This window comes from Lithobates pipiens, unplaced genomic scaffold (genome assembly GCF_037356315.1).
Source record: "Lithobates pipiens isolate NorthernLeopardFrog02 unplaced genomic scaffold, aLitPip1_a1.2 Scaffold_16, whole genome shotgun sequence".
Lineage (NCBI taxonomy): Eukaryota > Metazoa > Chordata > Amphibia > Anura > Ranidae > Lithobates > Lithobates pipiens.
In genome coordinates, this window is record NW_027507748.1 from 69,616,782 (window position 1) to 69,640,453 (window position 23,672).

The following is a 23,672-nucleotide window of genomic DNA, read 5'->3' on the forward strand; positions in this document are numbered from 1 at the left end:
TTGTAATAAGTACAACTGCTCATAATATAGTTGGGAGCACAGACATAGCATCAGGGGTCGTAATTGCAGGCCCGTCCCTATTCCAGGGGGCCCAGGTGGGCTCCCCATCACATTAAGTTTTACACCAGGCATCATGGTGGACTGCAGTCTCACAATTTAGGAGCCACCGGTGCTGTCATTCTCTGAGAGACAGCACAAGTAGGTGATTGGTTGTTAGGATGCCGGGGATCCTAGCAACCAATCACCAGCTTGAAACTTGTACTTTCTGCCCCTTTGTCCAGATCTGCAAAGATCTGGGGCTTGTAATAAGTACAACTGCACATGATATAGTTGGGAGCACAGGCATAGCATCAGGGGCCATAATTGCAGGCCCGTCCCTATTCCAGGGGGCCCAGGTGGGCTCCCCATCACATTAAGTTTTACACCAGGCATCATGGCGGACTGCAGTCTCACAATTTAGGAGCCACCGGTGCTGTCATTCTCTGAGAGACAGCACAAGTAGGTGATTGGTTGTTAGGATGCCGGGGATCCTAGCAACCAATCACCAGCTTGAAACTTGTACTGTCCGGCCCTTTGTCCAGATCTGCAAAGATCTGGGGCTTGGAATAAGTACAACAGCACATGATATAGTTGGGAGCACAGGCATAGCATCAGGGGCCATAATTGCAGGCCCGTCCCTATTCCAGGGGGCCCAGGTGGGCTCCCCATCACATTAAGTTTTACACCAGGCATCATGGTGGACTGCAGTCTCATAATTTAGGAGCCACCGGCGCTGTCATTCTCTGAGAGACAGCACAAGTAGGTGATTGGTTGTTAGGATGCCGGGGATCCTAGCAACCAATCACCAGCTTGAAACTTGTACTTTCTGCCCCTTTGTCCAGATCTGCAAAGATCTGGGGCTTGTAATAAGTACAACTGCTCATAATATAGTTGGGAGCACAGACATAGCATCAGGGGTCGTAATTGCAGGCCCGTCCCTATTCCAGGGGGCCCAGGTGGGCTCCCCATCACATTAAGTTTTACACCAGGCATCATGGTGGACTGCAGTCTCACAATTTAGGAGCCACCGGTGCTGTCATTCTCTGAGAGACAGCACAAGTAGGTGATTGGTTGTTAGGATGCCGGGGATCCTAGCAACCAATCACCAGCTTGAAACTTGTACTTTCTGCCCCTTTGTCCAGATCTGCAAAGATCTGGGGCTTGTAATAAGTACAACTGCTCATAATATAGTTGGGAGCACAGACATAGCATCAGGGGTCGTAATTGCAGGCCCGTCCCTATTCCAGGGGGCCCAGGTGGGCTCCCCGTCACATTAAGTTTTACACCAGGCATCATGGCGGACTGCAGTCTCACAATTTAGGAGCCACCGGTGCTGTCATTCTCTGAGAGACAGCACAAGTAGGTGATTGGTTGTTAGGATGCCGGGGATCCTAGCAACCAATCACCAGCTTGAAACTTGTACTGTCCGGCCCTTTGTCCAGATCTGCAAAGATCTGGGGCTTGGAATAAGTACAACAGCACATGATATAGTTGGGAGCACAGGCATAGCATCAGGGGCCATAATTGCAGGCCCGTCCCTATTCCAGGGGGCCCAGGTGGGCTCCCCATCACATTAAGTTTTACACCAGGCATCATGGTGGACTGCATAATTTAGGAGCCACCGGCGCTGTCATTCTCTGAGAGACAGCTCTGAGAGACAGCTCTAAGGAGGGGCTACCCGAGTTAATAAGCAGGTTATTAGTTGTTAGGATGCCAGGGGTCCTAGCAACCAGTTTTACACCAGGCATCACAGTGCACTGCGGTCTCACCATTTAGGTACCGTCACCGCTGTCATTCTGTGCGGGACGGTTCTGGGGGGGGGGGGGGGACGGGCTGCCTGAGTTAATAAGCAGGCGATTGGTTGTTAGCATGCCGGGGGTGCTAGCAACCAATCACCAGCTTTCAGCTTATCCCTTAGGCGGTGGTGGTGGCACAACACTGTAAAGCCTCACAGATACTTTTGTTAAACGCAGGATCAGCCCTGCTGTGATATATTAGATCACAAATTGTAATTACGCGCCCCTGTAAAACAGGGGCATAAAAATTGTGCCTTAGGCGGTGGTGGTGGTGGTGGTGGCACAACACCGTAAAGCCTCACAGATACTTTTGTTGAGTGCAGAGACAGGATCTGCTGTAAAATATTAGATCAAAAATTGTAATTACGCTCCCCTGTTAAACAGGGGCATAAAAATTGAGCCTTAGGCGGTGGTGGTGGTGGTGGTGGCACAACACTGTAAAGCCTCACAGATACTTTTGTTGAGGGCGGGAACAGGCCCTGCTGTGAAATATTAGATCAAAAATTGTAATTACGCACCCCTGTTAAACAGGGGCATAAAAAATGGGCCTTAGGCGGTGGTGGTGGTGGTGGTGGCACAACACCGTAAAGCCTCACAGATACTTTTGTTGAGGGCAGGAACAAGCCCTGCTGTGAAATATTAGATCACAAATTGTAATTACGTGCCCCTGTTAAACAGCGGCATAAAAATTGGGCCTTAGGCGGTGGTGGTGGTGGTGGTGGTGGTGGCACAACACCGTAAAGCCTCACAGATACTTTTGTTGAGCGCAGGAACAGGATCTGCTGTACAGTATTAGATCAAAAATTTTAATTACGCTCCCCTGTTAAACAGGGGCATAAAAATTGAGCCTTAGGCGGTGGTGGTGGTGGTGGTGGCACAACACTGTAAAGCCTCACAGATACTTTTGTTGAGGGCCGGAACAGGCCCTGCTGTGAAATATTAGATCAAAAATTGTAATTACGCACCCCTGTTAAACAGGGGCATAAAAAATGGGCCTTAGGCGGTGGTGGTGGTGGTGGTGGCACAACACCGTAAAGCCTCACAGATACTTTTGTTGAGGGCAGGAACAAGCCCTGCTGTGAAATATTAGATCACAAATTGTAATTACGTGCCCCTGTTAAACAGCGGCATAAAAATTGGGCCTTAGGCGGTGGTGGTGGTGGTGGTGGTGGTGGCACAACACCGTAAAGCCTCACAGATACTTTTGTTGAGCGCAGGAACAGGATCTGCTGTACAGTATTAGATCAAAAATTTTAATTACGCTCCCCTGTTAAACAGGGGCATAAAAATTGAGCCTTAGGCGGTGGTGGTGGTGGTGGTGGCACAACACTGTAAAGCCTCACAGATACTTTTGTTGAGGGCGGGAACAGGCCCTGCTGTGAAATATTAGATCAAAAATTGTAATTACGCACCCCTGTTAAACAGGGGCATAAAAAATGGGCCTTAGGCGGTGGTGGTGGTGGTGGTGGCACAACACCGTAAAGCCTCACAGATACTTTTGTTGAGGGCAGGAACAAGCCCTGCTGTGAAATATTAGATCACAAATTGTAATTACGTGCCCCTGTTAAACAGCGGCATAAAAATTGGGCCTTAGGCGGTGGTGGTGGTGGTGGTGGTGGTGGCACAACACCGTAAAGCCTCACAGATACTTTTGTTGAGCGCATGAACAGGATCTGCTGTACAGTATTAGATCAAAAATTTTAATTACGCTCCCCTGTTAAACAGGGGCATAAAAATTGAGCCTTAGGTGGTGGTGGTGGTGGTGGTGGCACAACACTGTAAAGCCTCACAGATACTTTTGTTGAGGGCAAGAACAGGCCCTGCTGTGAAATATTAGATCACAAATTATAATTACGTGCCCCTGTTAAACAGAGGCATACAAATTGGGCCTTAGGCGGTGGTGGTGGTGGTGGTGGTGGTGGCACAACACCGTAAAGCCTCACAGATACTTTTGTTGAGGGCAGGAACAGGCCCTGCTGTTAAATATTAGATCACAAATTGTAATTACGTGCCCCTGTTAAACAGGGGCATAAAAATTGGGCCTTAGGCGGTGGGGGTGGTGGGGGTGGTGGTGGTGGCACCACACTGTAAAGCTTCACAGATACTTTTGTTGAGGGCAGGAACAGGCCCTGCTGTGAAATATTAGATCCACCAGAGAATTATCCAAAATTTAGAATTTGTAGCTATCCTACAACTTGTGTCTTATTTGCCCCATATTGGCACTATAGCCACTGAAGTATGGTATAAGCAAGGAAGTAATTTAAATTTTGCAGAGTAGAGTAGGGACTGGCCAGAGAGGGATTACTTTGACGCAGTTGGCTGGCTTAAACATGTACTGCAATGCATGTGAACCAAAAATCCCTGTTTTCATACAAAGTTTGCTAGAAATGTGTAAGAATGTATAGCAGTGTGCGGGGGGGTGTAAGGGTGTATAGCAGAGTGCAGTGGGGGTATGTAAGGGTGTATAGCAGTGTGCAGGAGGGAGGTATGTAAGGGTGTATAACAGTGTACAAAGGGTTGATTCAGATTTTTCACTTATGTGGCTGGACAGAAAAACAAAATAATTTGGCAGGATAAACAGCTCATAAATATGTCTCTTAAAAGAGAAGTTTGGATTTATAAGATATGCAAGATAAGATAAGTAAGATTCATACTTACCTAGGTGGATACAGCATCGGTCCAATGCTGTATCCATCCCCCCAGTGCCTGTACACTGAAAACCCGAGTGATCGAACACTGCCGATCACTCGATTCTCACAGCTCCCTAAGCAGAGAGCTGCTGACTCACTCACTGGATCGCTGAGCTGTGGAGGGGACAGGAGTGGCTGGCTCAGGCTCTCAGCAACTCGCTAAGAGGCTGAACCGGGTGTTGGTCCAGGGATCTGGGTGAATCCCGACTCCATTGTCATGATGACGCCATGCAGGACCGACTCTGTGATGTCAGCAGAGAGTGGACTTCAGAACAGGAAAGAGGCAGCGCCGAACTAAGTGCAGTATACGTTAAAAAAAATGATTTGTTGTGTTGCAAAACAACTCACATATATGAGGAAGTGAAAGGCATTTAGTGCACCAAGTAGACATGGGTCTCCTCTGTCCATGCAGTAAGGCACTGACGACATCCAGTCTCGGCCACTGTGGCTTCCGAGGCTCAGAGAGATCAGCTGGGTGGGAGGTGAGGCGTCATCCGTGCATGCTCCGAACACGAGCACAGCCACACCTCCATCTGACAATCGAATGCCTTTTATTATATTATGTTATCATATTATTTTATGACATCATATTGTATCTAGTGTACCCATTGATTGCATACTATTAATTGTCTCCACGGTGGTTTGCGCCACCTCTCCCACAACTCTCCCTGTTTTATACCAAGCACTCCAAAACAATCCCCTCTTCGACAGTGGACTTCAGACTGCTGTCTGCTGAGAACGGGTCACAAGAATGCAGAACATACTGCACTCCTATGATCCATAGGAGAAGTATAGCCAAACAAGGTTATTCAGTAGGACTTCCCCTTTATGGGTTAAATGCAGTGCCGGCTGGTGATAGAAAATGTTGGGGGGAGCAAACAAACCTCTCCAGGTCGTTACCTGCAAACAATGATTTTTTGGGCACGTTTGTCACATAAAAAAACATGTCAAAAAGCACATTTTAGCATGGCATGCCCATTCATACCTGAAGTGATGTGTCCCTGGAATGAAGTGGAATGTCCCTGTGTCTCTGGAATGAAGTGGAGCTTCCCTGGAATGAAGTGGAGCGTCCCTGGAATGAAGTGGTGTGTCCCTGGAATGAAGAGGAGTGTCCCCGGAATGAAGTGGCATGTCCCTGTGTCCCCGGAATGAAGTGGAGCGTCCCTGGAATGAAGTGGTGTGTCCCTGGAATGAAGTAGAATGTCCCCGGAATGAAGTGGAGTGTCCCCGGAATGAAGTGGAATATCCCCATGTCTCTGGAATAAAGTGGAGTGTCCCTGGAATGAAGTGGAACGTCCCTGGAATGAAGTGGTGTGTCCCTGAAATGAAGTGGAGTGTCCCTGGAATGAAGTGGAGTGTGCCTGTGTCCCTGGAATAAAGAGGAGTGTCCCCGGAATGAAGTGGAATGTCCCTGTGTCCCTGGAATGAAGTGGAGCGTCCCTGGAATGAAGTGGTGGGTCCCTGGAATGAAGTAGAATGTCCCCGGATGAAGTGGAGTGTCCCCGGAATGAAGTGGAATATCCCCGTGTCTCTGGAATAAAGTGGAGTGTCCCTGGGATGAAGTGGAGCGTCCCTGGAATGAAGTGGAGCATCCCTGTAATGAAGTGGAGGCGGAGCATCCCTGTAATGAAGTGGAGGCGGAGCATCCCTGTAATGAAGTGGAGCGTCCCTGGAATGAAGTGGTGCGTCCTTGGAATGAAGTGGTGCGTCCTTGAAATGAAGTGGCGCGTCCTTGAAATGAAGTGGCGCGTCCCTGGAATGAAGTGGTGTTTCCCTGGAGTGTCCCTGGGATGAAGTGGAGTGTCCCTGTGTCTCTGGAATAAAGTGGAGCGTCCCTGGGATGAAGTGAGCATCCCTGCGATGAAGTGGAGTGTCCCTGCGAAGAAGTGGAGCGTCCCTGCGAAGAAGTGGAGCGTCCCTGCGATGAAGTGGAGCGTCCCTGCGATGAAGTGGAGCGTCCCTGCGATGAAGTGGAGCGTCCCTGCGATGGAGTGGAGCGTCCCTGCGATGAAGTGGAGTGTCCCTGCGATGAAGTGGAGTGTCCATGCAATGAAGTGGAGTGTGCCTGCGATAAAGTGGAGTGTGCCTGCGATGAAGTGGAGCGTCCCTGCGATGAAGTGGAGCGTCCCTGCGATGAAGTGGAGTGTGCCTGCGATAAAGTGGAGTGTGCCTGCGATGAAGTGGAGTGTCCCTGCAATGAAGTGGAGTGTCCCTGCAATGAAGTGGTGTGTCCCGGGCAGTCCCAAGCTATTCAAACATTTGTTTTTACCAAAAAACATGTAGCAAAATTGGCCTAAATTACGAAACTAGATTTTTTTCAGTTTTTTTTTTTTTATGTTTTATACCAGAAAGTAAAAAATATTGTTTGTTTATCATTATATCAATTTTGTTTGGATACAGCGTCGCATGGCCGCGCAATTGTCGGTTAAAGTACCGCAGTGCTGTATCGCAAAAAATGGCCTGGTCAGGAGGGGGGGGGGGGGGTAACTCTTCTGAAGCTGAAGTGGTTAAACAGGGACCTGGACAATGCCATACACAGTAGTGGGTGAAGGAGAGGGACGGTTTCCAGGTCAGGGACTGTGTACTGTGACATGCGTGTATACAGTGGGGGAGGTGTCTCAGTGTAGCACACACACAGGCAGTAGACATGTACAAACACACTGACAGGTTAACCCCTCCCTCCCCAACACTCTCATTGGGGAAGTGGAGAAAGAGAGTGAGAGAAAGTACCCGGCTGCACACACACTGCTGGCTTCATTTCTCACCTCTCTACATAGGCTGGCGGTTCCCCCTTCCAGGCACTTACTGTGTGATTGTCATGGTGACATCCATCACTGCTGCCTGCTTCTCCAGGGGAATTCAGTCCCATGCTGTGAAGGGTCCTATGTGCCCAGAGTGATGAGTCCCAGTGAGGTCAATGAGTAGAAACTCTCCAGCATGTTTCTACTAGATGCCCAGTCCTGAAAAGGGGCCACCCACCGTCCTCCGGTCCTCGCCAATAAAAATAACGAAACAAGTGGGAGTGTTTGCGGGTGCAATGCTTTCACCCTGCACACGCCCTGAATGCAGGCAAATCAGCTTCCTAGCTTGCAATCAGCTGATTGCATGCTGGGAAGCGTCCCATAGACGGCCGTGTGTCCGGCGTCTGGTCACTCTTAAAGTGATCTTTTTGTTTTTGACGGGCCGCCACTGATCTACATATATCACTGTTTTTCCTCGTCCTCCTTCTTGCTATCATCAGGCTTAACCCTATCCATAGTGAACATTTCCAGGGGCAATAAAGAAAAAATTTCCACATAATCACCTTTTACAATCTCTTCCCTGACTTCTGGCTTTAGATGCACCCCTAGCGGTCCCTCAAAGCAGATGTACACCTCTCATTTTGCTGCGCAATGCAAACCACATCCGTCTTTTCCCCACCTTCCTGTGATCTACCCGCTTTTTCACCAACCACTGCTGTTGCCGACCCAGGAGCCGTGAGCCCTGTCACCCTCACGGTACTATCAGGCTCTGCGGCGACCGACAAGGAGGAGGGAACCAACCCGACAGACCTCGGCATCGAGGCAACCGAGGGTAGCCCGTCCACCATTTCCTACAGAAAACTGTAATTGTATGTCGGACCCCGCGGGGGCGGGCACAGAGCTGCTGCCACCGGAGCCTGCGACACCCTTATGGTAGCCCCCAAACCCCCTGCAGCTGCTACCTCCAACAACCCTTGTAAAACCTTGGTAATAGACACAGAAGACTGACAAGGAGACTTACCGGGCTGAACAGGGGGGGGTGTCCCCGCCGCTGTTGCTCCGGAATCCACTTCCGCCGGACGCTCCTGCACCTCGTCCACCTCAGAGCCCATCAGCTGCCCCTCGGACTGGTCACCAGTCAACTGCAGGGGCTCCGTGTTGTCCACCCCACAGCGCCTAGAGGCGATTCAGTTTGCATTGTGCGCTATACAAGTATTTCATTCATTCATTAACCCCGGGCGATGAGGCCTGGAAACTGCTTTCTTGCCTACGCTGGCCACGCCTCCTGATGTGGGCTCTACCCCCAACTTGGCCTTCCTTTCCTGGGGCTCTCACCTCTGACGTCATATCACCACTGACGGTGCTCACCTGTCAGGGGAAAGTATTGCAGATCTGTGGCTGCCGGCCAGGGCCGGTAAAAGCCCGGAAGCTATAACCACCCTCCCTCACTGAGACCTCCCCCTTGCTGCCACATCAGGGAAGGGGGTGTCCGCTTGGTCCCATTGCCGCCGCCAAGCGGGCGGGGGAGAGGCGCATGCACACGCCGAGGCCCCGCCCACCAAGCTCCGCCAATGCAGAGGATTTCACCCTGCCACGGTGGAAACCGGCTTCCATTTTGCCAGTGGGCCGGACGGGGTCCCAATCAGGGGGGCTCCTGATGTGGTGCAAAGCCCTTGAAGAGTCTCCCAGGGAGAAATTCTCCGGAGGCTGTTATCTCCTTGCGCGTGGGAGGTCCCCCCCGCCACCGATCTGGATGCCTGCTCCTGCAGAAGTGGGGCCAATTGGCTGTGCAGCCATTTAGGGCCCCTGGAAGCGGCGGTTGCTCGGAGCTGGGCTAAAAGCCGATCAACGTCGGCCATTGCTGTGACTGCAGGTGGTGATGCAAACTACTCATCTGGACAAACCCCTGCAGTGTTGCCTGGGTCACCCCCCTAACTCCTTAAATAAACTAAACCTCACCTATTCCTACTTTTCCTCCAATCGCTATCCCTCCCCCCCCCCACCTCTGCACTATTTTCTTAACCCTTGGTGTTCCTTTATCACTCTTGCATACCTCCCAATTTAGGAACTTGAGAATGAGGGACCCCTAGGGATGGAAAAGACATGCAGAGCGCATCGTGACAATAATGGGCGTGGCTTAAATGCGTTGAATTTTGAGATGGCTTAAAGGAACATGGTTAAATAGAGTCTAAAGCAGTATTAAACCCACAAGCAAACATTTATTATATTGCAGCTTACCAATTCTTAGATGTGATGGCTGCATCTGTTTTCTTTTTCTTTCTTTTTTAAGCTTTCTTCAATTTTCACCTGGTGATCCAGCCAGTATGTTTTTTGTTTTTCAAAAGAACAAGCTGTCCTGCAGATGTAGCTGTTAGAGAGTTGAGACAAATCATTTATCATTGTCAGGGGTGCTTACAATGATCAGCTTTTATTTATTTATGTAAGACCTTTATCCTGAAAGAAAAAAATGTGCTTGCTGCAATTGCTTAAAAGTGTTAGTGTATATAAATATTCTAGTCCATCTAACACTCCCCTTCCCTCCAGATTGACAATGCTGCTGTTCAAAGGTGCCCCCCATTGCTCTTTCATCCAGAGTTGTGTCTCACTAATACAGGAGGTATGTTACTGGCCAAATCACCAGGTGAAAATACAAAAAAAAAAAAAAACGAATGCAGCCACCAGATCTAATGATTTCTAAGCGGCAATATTACATTTTTGATTTTGGGTTTATTACGGCTTTACAGTGGTATATACTGTGCACAGTCCGCAGTCCTTGTACCCCCAAATACTCCCTAATTCCTGTGCTACGAGTGAGAGGCCCTCTGACATAAATCTACACCATGTATACACTCAGATACAGTCCCGGGCTGAGGTATACTTAGTCACCCTTCATATCAGAGTCATGGAAATAAAAATAATTACTGCGCTAACCGTAAAAAAATTTAAAAAGAAGCAGCTACATACTAATGTGACAAACATAAAATACAGGTGGCAAATAATGTAGCGCTAACAGATAAACACAAAAAAAGGACAGTGAAAAAGAGAAGCCCGGCGCCAATAGGGTTAACAACACATAGGCAAAGGGCTGGCATGACTGTGTTAACATTGCAGTCATTGGTTTGCAGTGATTATTTTGTAAAAGGGTTGGGGATTGGCTAGGAGTTAGTGCAGGGAGGGGTTTTAGTACAAGGAAGTGAAACCCCGCCCTCCCCTAGGCAGCAGAGCGCCAAGAAACTTCCCGCCCTCCCCTAGGCAGCAGAGCGCCAAGAAAGTTCCCGCCCTCCTTCCCTAATATTAGGTATTAGTAGTGCAGGTTGTTCTTTCTTTGTGTGTTGTGTGTCTGTTTTTGTTTATTACAGGTCAAGAATGACAAAAGTCGTGGCAGTGGCTGTTTGGTCTTTGCATTCCGAACTCTTTTCCTTCACCCGCAGAGTCAGCATAGTTGCCAACATTGTAAAAAAAAAATTCGGGACACTTTTTTGGTAGTAGGCGCAGTTGTGTTATAATTAGGGGGCGGGACATGCGGTTATAGGCGTGGCATAGGAAAAAGATAAAATGCGGTGCGTTCCGCGAGCCACGGCAAAGTATGGGCGTGGTTTACGTAAAATAGTGGGCGCGGCTTACATGGAGCGTGACTCAAAGGGGTGTGGTTAGCGCCTGAGATGAATGCGGGATGGAGAGGGAAAGGTTAAGGGAAAGGGGAGGGGTGGAGGGATGGAGGGACAGCAGCCCCCCGATCCTATACCACAATAGCAATGTGTTTTCCAGAGTTTGACAATCAGCAGATAAAAATACTCTAAATACCTGGTGTTAGCGCTTCAATCATCCCGGCGCCATGATTGTTATGGTGTCAGGATGATTGAAGCACATTATTTCTATTATTACATTGTAATATGAAATGAAATCATTCAACTCACCATAATGCAGAATCAGTGGGAGCCCTGAGCGCGTCACTAGCCACGTTGCCTGCCACCAGATGCCATCAGGTGCCCCATCAGAGCAGCCTTCCTCACATCTGGTGTCCATCAGAGCAGCCCTTCTGACATCCAGACTCAGACTGCGCCCCTCTGACATCCAAACTGGCCCCCTCTGACATCCACAGACTAGCCCCCTCTGACATGATATTCCATCCACGGACTGGCCCCCTCTGACATGACATCCCGTCCACGGACTGTCCCCCTCTGACATGACATCCCATCCACGGACTGGCCCCCTCTGACATGACATCCCATTCACAGACTGGCCCCCTCTGACATGACATTCACAGACTGGCCCCCTCTGACATGACATCCACAGACTGGCCCCCTCTGACATGACATCCCATCCCATCCACATTCCTAATCCCGGGAATGTCCCGGGAAATTCGCGACAGTTGGCAACTATGAGTCAGGACCTGGCGGTGGTACGGGTCCTGAGGGGGGTAACCCAGTTAACTAAGGTTAGCTGGAAAATGGAATGGTGGGCGTCTTTGAGTCAGCATGTCGACTTGAGGCCTAATAACCCACGTCAGAGGGACCGCAGTGTCTATTTTGGTTACAGATGGTTTCAGATTAATGGACCTGCAAAGACCAACACTAGGAGGAGCTGAATGTCAGAATGTCGTCAGGAATGTTGTGTGTTATTTGTTTACGTTATTTGTTTACGTTATTTAAAGCAATATCTATTTTTTTTATATTTATACAGTTTTGTTAATAAAAGTTAATGGATACTACAGCCTATTTTACTCCAAAACATGGTATGGTTTTATTTAATAAGTAATGATAAGGGGAGTAGTTTATAGGTTGCAGCATGATGCATATATGTTATACATTAGTCATGAAAAAAGAACTCAAAAGTCCATCTGTAAAGAATGACAATGTGCATTGGAAGCTGTAGCTTCCAACGCCAGATGATGAGAGTTCACAGATGAGTAGAATGGAAAACCTCTGTCCGTTGAAGAACCATCAGGGCAATAAAACACCAACCCCGTAATGAGATGTGAGTGCCCTTACCAGAATAGGTGGACTCTAATGTCAGCAACACAGAGTCTAACAGGCAAAGTGTGTAGCAGGTGTGTGGGACTCACGATGGTCCGAACACTCAGAGTGGGATCCGGAATGACTATGGCTAACCTCAGAGTGAGCTTCCAAACGAAAACCGTCACAGCTGGATCTAGAGGATCAGCTCAAAAAGGACCTTCCATCCATTCACATCCAGATGATATGTGAAAAGAAGGAAATAGCTTCCACATGGTGTAGGTCAACAAAAGGTTATTTATTTCTAAAAAAATATGGCATACATATAAAAAAATTGATCACGTATAAAATGTAAGGCAATGTGGAGAGTAGTAAACCAGGCCCTACGTGTTTCGACCACTGGGTATTCTACAGGGGCATATGTCACCTCTCCCACTACTACATTTACTCTGTTGTACATTATTACACATTGTTTGCACATTGTCATTCTTCACAGATTCTGCACACCATGAGTCCCCTCCTTCACACCAGTAGCTCCCCTTTACATCAGAAGGCCCCTTACATTAAGAGCCACCCTTTGACATCAGAGTCCCCTTTCACAGCAAGAGTCATCCTTTACATCTGCCTTAAATTTGGGGTCCCTTTATCATCAGAGTCCCCCTTTAACATTGCACAAGCACTGGGGGAGGGGGGTGTTAGGAGGGGTGATCCAGGGATATGAAATACATAGACAGGGATCCTAGGCCTAGGATGAAGACAGCTATGAGGGAGATAGTGCAGGCTGGATTACAGTGTGAAGTGGATGAAGTTGGGCTGTGGACAGGAGAAGTATCCGGGGAATGGAACTTGTGGCAGGGAAAGGGAGTAGTGCAGGCATTTAGTGAAGAGGGAATGCAGGTCTACTGTGTCCGGATAGGAGTGACTGATGACAAGGAAGAGATGATGGGTATTAGGATCAGAGATGCCGTCAGAGGAGGAGGACAGTAATCAGAGCTGGGGGACTTGAATCACTGATTGCAGGGAGAGGAGAAACGGTACTGGAGCTGTCAGTGGTGGGGAAGGAGAGGAGAAAAGCAGATGAGCCGGACTGAGAGGAGAGTTTGCAGGGAGGAGAAGGTGTGGGTGCAGGGGAAGCAGAGAGATCACCTACATGTCAAGAGATCGGCTGCAGAGATTGAGAATGGGGGAACCGTTTACTTACCTTTCCATTGCTGGGAGGAGATGGGGGTGGGCAGGGGAGGACTGACAACTCATGGGGGCCCCGGGCAATAGGAGATTATGGGGCCCCCAGGCAATCAGAGATTATAGGACCACGCAGTATACACACACACACAGTATACACACACACAGTATACAATCACACAGTATACACATGCATGTACACACAGTATACACAGACATGTTTCTATTGGCTGAGAAGGTACTGGAGAGGTGGGGCAGCTATAATCTTGTGATTTTTAGACCAAAAGGATGTCAGTAAGGGACATTTCAGAGACAGATGTAAAAAAAACAGATTTTTACATACTGCCCCTGGTTTTACTGAGGCTGGCAACCTTGATGGGGCCCCCTAGTGGCCCGGGGCCCACAGGCAGTGCCCAAGTGGCCGAATGGTAAGTCCGCCCCTGGGGGTGGGTAAGAAAACTGTAAAGTTCCAATGTGGCAGTGGCAATGCAGGAGTGCTACAGTGACATCATGAAGCTGGAGAGGAATGAGAACACATTCTGCACCTCCTCTGGGCTCTCTCCTGTTCTCCTGATTTGACTTTTCTCATCCAGAGCTAAGCTGACAGGAGTAATGATGCCTCTGTCACTACTCCTATCAGCCTTGTAGTGGCAGAAACGCTCCTCCCGGCACCCCCACCTCACATGTCGCAGTCATATTTCTGCTTCCCCCTTGGCCCTGGTCTGTGGCCCTCCTGCAGCCACTGCTGCCTGGATGATGATCCCTGAACAGTCCATACACCCTCCACGTACCTACCTTTCTGATGGACGGCTGTGGTCCTTCACAGTCACCGCTGGCTGCAGCCCTGCCTTCTGCCCTCAACATTTCCTGAGAGAGCAAGGCAGACAGGCATCCCCTCCATATCACTCCACCAGGGAGAGATAGGCTGGGGGCTGGAACTAGGGTTGCCACCTGTCCAGGATTCACCCGGACAGTTCGGGTTTGGAATCATGCGTCTGGGTTTCAGACTGCCTGAAACCCGGACACATTATTTAGACTGGACTATGGCTTGCGGCAGGGTTTCTGGCTGCAGTTGTCTAAGCTGAGAGTGTCTGTTACACTCTTTTTCACACTGCCCAAAGCCAGCACTAACACCCCCCTGCCCCAAACACATACAGACGGGAGAGTAGAGAGGGCACAATCTGCACCTCTTCCCCCCACCCCTACCCCTCTGTGTCTGCCCACACTCCAATCCCTGGCGCTGTGTCTCAGAAAAGGAAAGTTAGGGCTGGAAATTTTAAGTCCAGCAGCCTCAGATACATCTGGATGACAGCTGCTGACTGCCAAGGGGTGAGTGAGCTCACCACCCATCCCTGTGTGTGACTGAATTCCCCCCCCCCCCTTCTCTCTCCTGCCTCTGAGTACACTAAGGCAAATCAGGGTTCTCAGAGCACTCCTTACATCAGTGTTCGCCTTTACACCAGAGGCCACAGTGTTTCCCCTTACATCAGAGTCCTTCTCCATACACCAGAGTTCTCAGTGTTCTCCTTTAAATCAGAGTTCCCAGACCATCCCTTATGTCAGAGTCCCCAGAGTCCCCCCTTACAGTAAAAGGGAACTCAGCGAGTTCAGATGTAAAAGGGAAACTTTGTGGACTCTGATGTAAAGGGGGACTCTTGTTATAAACTTCATATGATTAAAAATGTTATTTAATAGCAAAGTATATGTATAGTTTATACTATAGGAAAGAAATTGCCGTGCGCCGCTAAAGTGTTCGGGTTTGACTTAAAGAAAAGGTGGCAACCCTAGCTGGAACGTTAAACTAACTGTCGACAAATGCGGCTCTAGCTGCCTCCGCCCCACATCAAAAAAAAAAAAGAGTTACAGCTCTGCTACTGCCTCCAGGGGCCCCGCTGATGGAAGGATGGGGCCCCCGCAAATGTTATTTAATGATTGGTCAATCTAGGAGCTGCTCACAAGTGTTGAAACTGCCTGCATTTTTATGTTTTAATGCATGCAGGATACACAATGCATTTGACTATATATCAGCTCCTTTCAGTCACTGCACAGCAGAGCTCAGACTGGTAGGGGAAGAAGCAGCACAATGAACCAGTCAGTTGTGCTGCAGTGTAAGGCGCATGCTGACAAACTGCATTGCTTTAACTGACCAATTACAGTGAAGGGATGGGGAGGAGATTTGTAAGTGTCACTGGACTGCATCGAAAAAATATCAGGTCTCCTGCCCTGCAAGACTGGTTGTGCTGTTTGGCAGAGCTGTGTAAATCTCAGGACTGAATGGGCACAAATATATATCCATTGGCGGGCAAAACAACAACTGCTTTATATGTATTACATCTGTATATTTAGCTGTTTGAATAGAGTCCAGCTTTAAAGTGACACTGAACAATATCCATGTTCTCCATACTCATCCACTACTTAACCACTTGCCGACCTGCTTACGCAGATATTCTGCGGTAGGTATGCTTTCCTGCGCGAACTGATGTACCTGTATCTCAGTCCGTAAAAGTAGGATAGTGGGCACGCGCCCGCCATGTGCTGCGGGAGCATGCCTGCGGGTCTCGCGCACTCAGTGTCCACCGGTGGCCCTCAATCGCAGAGAGGAGATGCAGAACGGGAACTGCCAATGTAAACAAGGCATTTCCCTGCTCTGCCATGACAGGGATCTACTGTTCCCGGTGATTGCTGTAATGTTTCAGTAAGCCCATTCCCCCTACAGTTAGAACACACTGAGGGTTCACACCTGATCCCTTGATCGCCCCCTAGTGTTAACCCCTTCCCTGCAAGTGTCATTTTTACATTGATCAGTGTATTTTTAGCATTGATCAATGTAATAATGTCACTGGTCCCCAAAAAGTGTGATTTAGGGTCAGATCGCCGCCATTACCAGTAAAAACAATATAAAAAAAAAAAGTAAAAACAAAATAAGTCCCTAAATCTATCCCGTAGTTTGTAGACGCAATAACTTTTGCACAAACCAATCAATATATGCCTATTGCGAGTTTTACCAAAAATATGTAGAAGAATAAATATAGACCTAAACTGATGACTACATTTTTTTATTTTTATTTAAATTTTTTGAGATATTAATTATAGCAGAAAGTAAAAACAATTGTATTTTTTAATTGTCAGTATTTTTTTGTTTACAGTGCAAAAAATAAAAAGCGCAGAGGTGATCAAATACCACCAAAAGAAAGCTCTATTTGTGGGAAAAAAATGATGTCAATTTTGTTTGGGTACAACGTCGCACAACCGCACAATTGTCAGTTAAAGCGACGCAGTGCCGTATCGCAAAAAATGCTCTGGTCATTAACCACTTCCCACCCGGCCAATGCATATATACGGCCGGGTGGGAGCCGTCTACTCCTGATAGGACGTTCAGGAACGTCCTTCAGGAGTAGCGGGATCGCGCGCGCGCGCGCGTGCCCGCGCAGCGGCGCGATCCCGATGTGCTCGTGTCACCCGGGCACTGCACATCTCGGATCGGCAGGAGGGCTCTGTGATTGGCCCTCCTGATCACATGACGGCCGTGTCCAATCACGGCCGTCATGTGATTTAAACAAACAGCCGGTTGCTAGGCAATCGGCTCTCCTCTCCTCACACGGAAGTCACCGCTGAGGAGAGGAGAGCAGAACGCTGCAGCCGGCTGATGATCAGTGAGTATGGGCTGCTTTTTACAGCTTTTTACTCACTGATCATCAGTGTAGTGTAAACACACAACACACCACACAGTACAAACACAGTCCCCACATATGTCCCCAAAACACACATGTCCCCAAAACATACATGTCCCCAAATAATAAAAACACATGTCCCTAATAATAAAAACATGTCCCCCACATATGTCCCACTAAAATCACATGTCCCAATGATTATCTGCACACATATGTACGTGATCACCTGAAACATGTAGCAGAATACATTTTGGCTTAAATTTATGACAAAATTTGATTTTATTGGATTTCTTTTCAAATAGAAAAAAGAAAATATTGTTTTTTTTCCAAATTTCCGCTTTTTTTGCGCTTATATCGCAAAAAAAAAAAAAACGGAGTCGTGAATAAATAACACCAAAATAAAGCTCTATTTGTGCGAACAAAATGATAACAATTTCATTTGGGTACAGTGTAGCATGACCGCGCAATTGTCACTGAAAGCGCTAGAGCGCTGAAAGCTGAAAATTGGGCTGGGAAGGAAGGGGGTGAAAGTGCCCTGTATTGTAGTGGTTAAGGGGGCAAAATCCTTCCAGGGCTGAAGTGGTTAAAAGAAAAGTTGGTCTTTTTTTTTTTTTAAATCATACTTAGCTTCCCCCGCCTGCTCTAAATCTGAGAACTGATTAAACACTACTGTTTTTAGAGCTCTGTGAGCAGAGAGCTGTGAACGCTCTCTGCTCTCCTCCCCCTCGAGCTCATTGGAGCGCTGGGCTGTAGAGGGGGCGGGAGTGGCCGGCTCAGCCTCCCAGCAGCTTGCCAGGTGCCTGTCAGGCATGGAGGAGGATCCCGACTTTATTGTCATGATATTGCCAGGACTGGCTCTGTGACGTCAGCTAACAGCGGGCTCCAGCCCGCTGTCTGCTGAAAATGGGTCACGGAAGTTCAGAATGAACTGCGCTCATGTGATCCACGGTAGAAGTACAGCCAAACGAGCTTTGGCTGTTCTCCTTTAACCACTTATGGCTCGCCCACTGTCGTTATACGTTGGTACTTTGAAGAGGAATATAGTTGTTATGGCAGCAGCTAGCTGCCATTACCCCGGTATCCTACTTCAGCGGGCATTACGCTTTCAGATAAAAGTGTTTTTTTTTAAAGAACAGTGTAAAAATAAAAAAATAAATGTTAAAATAAATAAGAAATTTTTTTTTTTTATTAAACGTGGCCCGTCCCGTGGAGCTTGCGTGCAAAAGCGAATGCATACGTGTGTAGTGCCCGCATATGAAAAACGCACATGTGAGGTATCACCGCGATCATTAAAGTGAGAGCAATAATTGTAGCACCCTGTAGAATTTTTTAAACATCACCTATGGAGATTTTTAAGGGTAAAAGTTTGTCGCTATTCCACAAGTGGGTATCAATTTACTCGGCATAACATTATCTTTCACAATATTAAAAAGAAATGGGCTAACTTTACTATTGTCTTATGTTTTAATTAAAAAAGTGTATTTTTTTCCAAAAAAAGTGTGCTTGTAAGACCGCTGAGCAAATACGGTGTGACAGAAAGTATTGCAACGACTGCCATTTTATTGTCTAGGGTGTTAGAGAAAAAAATATATAACGTTTGGGGGTTCTAAGTAATTTTTTTTTAACTTGTAAACAACAAATCTCAGAAAGAGGCTTGGTCCTTAAGTGGTTAAAGCAGAACATAACCCAAATGGGAAGTTCCACTCTTTCTCTTCCTCCCCTCTCATCTTCCACATTTTCAGAAGTGGGTGCCAATTTTTGACGATAAGCAATCTGAGCGGACGTTTATCCCCCTCTCCCGCCTGCAACCTTCTGGGACATGTCACAGCTCCCAGAAGGCCATTTACAGGGTGCAGTGTGGCTTAAGCATGGCTTAAGCATGCACAGTAGGGAGCCGGCTGTGAAGCTACAAGAAGTCACAGCTAGCTTCTCACAGTTAACCCGCCAGTGCCGGGGACCCAAAGACCAGCAAAGAACCCTCCCAGGTTAGCTTTTGTTTATTAACCACTTGCTTACTGGGCACTTAATTTTTATTAATATATATATATATATTTTTTTTTTTACTAGTAATGGTGGCGATCAGCGATTTTTATTTTGACTGCGATATTATGGCAGACACGTCGGACAATTTTGACACATTTTTGGGACCATTGGCATTAATACAGCAATCAGTGCAATTAAAAATGCATTGATTACTATAAAGAGGTCACTGGCAGTGAAGGGGTTAAGTGTGACCTAATGTGTGTTTTTTTACTGTAGGGGGCGTGGCTTGGCGTGTGACATCACTGATCGTCTTTCCGTATAACAGCGAACAGACGATCAGTGACAGGCTCACTAAGAAGCATGAGGAGAGGTTTGTTTACAATTACCTCTCTGCGTTCTTCAGCTCTGTGATCCGATCGCGGGACACCGGCGGCGATCGAGTCCGCAGGTCCTGCGGCCACGGTCATGGAGCTCAGGACTGGGTCGCGAGTCCATCATTCGGCCATCATTCGGCTACAGCGCGGACGTCGATTGATTAAAGATCAGCAGCTACAGTTTTTGTAGCTGCTGACTTTTAATTATTTGGAACCTGGCTGAAGCTCCTCTTTAATGGCCCAGTAATCTATTTTTCTAATTATTTATTACTGTGTTTTTCGGCCTCTTTGTAACATCCTCATGAACCTTGCCTTTATCCCCTCTCTTTGAATGAGCATTGCACGTTATTTGCGGTTATGCGCACTGCTCTATGCGCATTACAAATTCAAAAATCTATCTCAGGCGACCAATAGAGGGGGACTACATCCCTAAATACAGTGGGACCATGAAGAACAACCATAGCCTTCTTCTAACAGGGACACAGATGACAGCAGAAATTTAGAGATTTGGGGGAGAGCAATAGAAAGGACTTTTGGAGTTAAGAATAGTGATGGACGAACTTCCGACGGGACGTTTCGTGAACGCGGACCGCGAACGAGGCCGACCGTTCGCGAAACCGAACGTTCGCGGCAGGCCCCATTGAGTTCAATGGGAGGCGAACTTCGCAAACCTTTAGGTCAAATTTGCAGCCACAAGATAATTATTAGCTGGGCAAACATAGTCCCACCACATGGCCAATGACATAACACATGTATGAGGTGAATTTGGGATCGATAACTACAAGCATTCTTTTTTTATATGGGAAATTGTTCTGACAATTCAGGACTGTGGAGCGCATGAAGGCAATGGAGGAGAGAGAAGGTCAGGGACCAGGGTAGGCAAAGAAGAGGGTGCAGGAGATGATCACCAGCAGCGTGACATACAGCAATGACACATGCACCGTGATAGAGGCATCTGACAACAGCACCGTGATAGAGGGCACTGACATCAGCAGCGTGACATAAAGCATTAACACCAGCACCGTGACATACAGCATTGACAGCAACACCGTGATAGAGAGCACTGACATCAGCAGCGTGACATAAATCACTCACATCAGCACCGTGATATACAGCACTGACAGCAGCACCGTGATAGAGAGCACTGGCATCAGAAGCGTGACATACAGCAATGACACCTGCACCGTGATAGAGTCATCTGACAACAGCACCGCCATAGAGGGCACTGACATCAGCAGCGTGACATAAAGCATTAACACCAGCACTGTGACATACAGCATTGACAGCAACACCGTGATAGAGAGCACTGACATCAGAAGCGTGACATACAGCACTGACATCAGCACCGTGATATACAGCACTGACAGCAGCACCGTGATATACAGCACTGACAGCAGCACCGTGATAGAGAGCACTGACATCAGAAGCGTGACATACAGCACTGACATCAGCACCGTGATATACAGCACTGACATCAGCACCGTGATATACAGCACTGACAGCAGCACCGTGATAGAGAGCACTGACATCAGAAGCGTGACATACAGCACTGACATCAGCACCGTGATATACAGCACTGACAGCAGCACCGTGACAGAGAGCACTGACATCAGCAGCGTGACATTAAGCACTCACACCAGCACCGTGATATACAGCACTGACAGCAGCACCGTGACAGAGAGCACTGACATCAGCAGCGTGACATTAAGCACTCACACCAGCACCGTGATATACAGCACTGACAGCAGCACCGTAAGCAGCCCCAGGAGGAAGTCAGCACAGCACAGGGATGGTGTGATCCCCTCATAATAAGAACCCCCAGGAGGAAGTCAGCACAGCACAGGGATGGTGTGATCCCCTCATAATAAGCAGGCCCAGGAGAAACTCAGCAGTGTCAGCACAGCACAGGGATGGTGTGATCCCCTCATAATAAGAACCCCCAGGAGGAAGTCAGCACAGCACAGGGATGGTGTGATCCCCTCATAATAAGCAGGCCCAGGAGAAAGTCAGCACAGCACAGGCATGGTGTGATCCCCTCATAATAAGAATCCCCAGGAGGAAGTCAGCACAGCACAGGGATGGTGTGATCCCCTCATAATAAGCAGGCCCAGGAGTAAGTCAGCACAGCACAGGGATGGTGGGATCCCCTCATAATAAGAACCCCCAGGAGGAAGTCAGCACAGCACAGGGATGGTGTGATCCCCTCATAAGCAGCCCCAGTAGAAATATGACACCGCTCAACCTCTTCAAAGAGCAGGGTAGGGGCATATAGTACGGTGTGCTTTTTTGGGACAAGGAAGTGAGCCAAATGAAGAAAGAAGGTCTGTGTGCTTGATTAAAAAAATTGTTTATAGACATATACATGGTCTACTGGTCATTTTTTTTTAGAAATGTGAGGTAGTTAACACTGTCGTGAGCTAGGCGAGTACGCTTATCGGTCACGATCCCCCCTGCTGCGCTGAACGTCCTTTCGGACAGGACACTGGATGAGGGGCAAGCCAACAGTTCGATTGCAAATTGGGCAAGCTCTGGCCAGAGGTCAAGCCTGCCCACCCAGTAGTCCAGGGGTTCATCACTCCTCAGAGTGTCCACATCGGCCGTTAACCCGATGTAGTCGGACACCTGATGGTCTAGGCGTTCCCTGATGCTGGATCCGGATGACACCTGTCGATGGGTCGGCTGAAAGAATGACCTCATATCCGAAGTCACCAACACATCTTCAAACCGGCCTCTTCTTGCAGGCGCTGTTGGATTGGTACCCGCAACTCCTTCTCTGGGAGTGGGAATTTCTCCTCTGCCAGCGCACGCAAAAGCAGAATGCAGCATTTCTCGAAGCAAGGCCTGGAAGTGCTGCATTCTGACAGCCCTCTGCGACGGCGGTAACATTTCCGCCATTTTGTGTTTGTACCGGGGGTCTACGTTGCCACCCAGTACTGGTCCTTGACCCTTATGCTTTTTATACGGGGGTCCCTATTAAAACACTGGAGCATGAAGGCCCCCATTTGCACTAAAGTGGAAGCGGTGTGGTGGCCTGGCTCCTGCTCATCATCCAGGATAATGTCGTCCTCTTCATTCTCCTCTCCCCATCCACGCACAACAGGGATCCCAGAAAGGTTTAAAGCATGCTCTTCTTGCTCCTCCTCATCCGCCCCGGCACCATCCTCCTCTGACTCCTCTTCAAACTCCTGTTGTTGACTTGTCTCAGATAGAGTAGCCCCCCCTGGGAATTCATCCAGCATTGCGACTTCCTCATCTTCCCGCTCCTGCTCCTCCACAGCCTGATCAATGACACGACGCAATGCACGCTCCATAAAGAAGGCATAAGGTACCATGTCACTGATGGCGCCATGGCTGCGACTGACCAGTTTGGTGATCTCCTCAAATGGCCGCAGAAGTCTGCATGCGTCGCGCATGAGCAGCCACTGGCGCAGTGAAAAAAACCCCAGCTCCCCAGAACCGTTTCTTTCGCAGAGTTCATACAGGTAGATGTTAACCGCACGTTTCTGCTGGAGCAGCCTATCAAGCATATAGAAGGTTGAGTTCCATCGCGTCGGGCAATCGCAAATAAGACGTCTGACCGGCAGATGGTGTCGCTGCTGAATGTCAGCAAGGCGAGCCATGGCCGTGTAAGATCTTCTGAAATGGGCCGAGATTTTCCTTGCCTGCCGCAAGATGTCCTGGACCCCAGGGTATTTGACAAGGAATCGCTGCACGACCAAGTTTAAGACGTGTGCCATGCATGGCACGTGCGTGATTTTGCCCTGTTTCAATGCGCTAAGCAGATTGGCACCGTTGTCACACACCACTTTACCAACTGTCAAATTGAGCGGTGTTAGCCACTGATCTGCCTGTGAACGCAAAGCTGAAAGGAGTGCCGGGCCAGTGTGGCTCTTGGCTTCCAGGCACAACAGACGCAGCACGGCATGGCAACGTCTCACCTGGCATGTGGAATAGGTTCTGGGGAGCTTGGGCGGTGCAGCGGAAGAGACGCTAGCAGCGGAAAAGGAGGAGGCAGCTGAGGAGGAGAGGGAGGAGGATGGAGTAGGAGGAGGAGGAGAAGAAGAGTCAGGCCTGCATGCAATCCGTGGCGGTAAAACCAAATCTACGCGGGTGCCACGGGTTACATGCTTGACGGTCGTCAGAAGGTTCACCCAGTGGGCAGTAAAAGTGATATACCTTCCCTGCCCGTGTTTGCTAGACCACGTGTCTGTGGTCAGATGTATCTTGGCACCGACACTGTG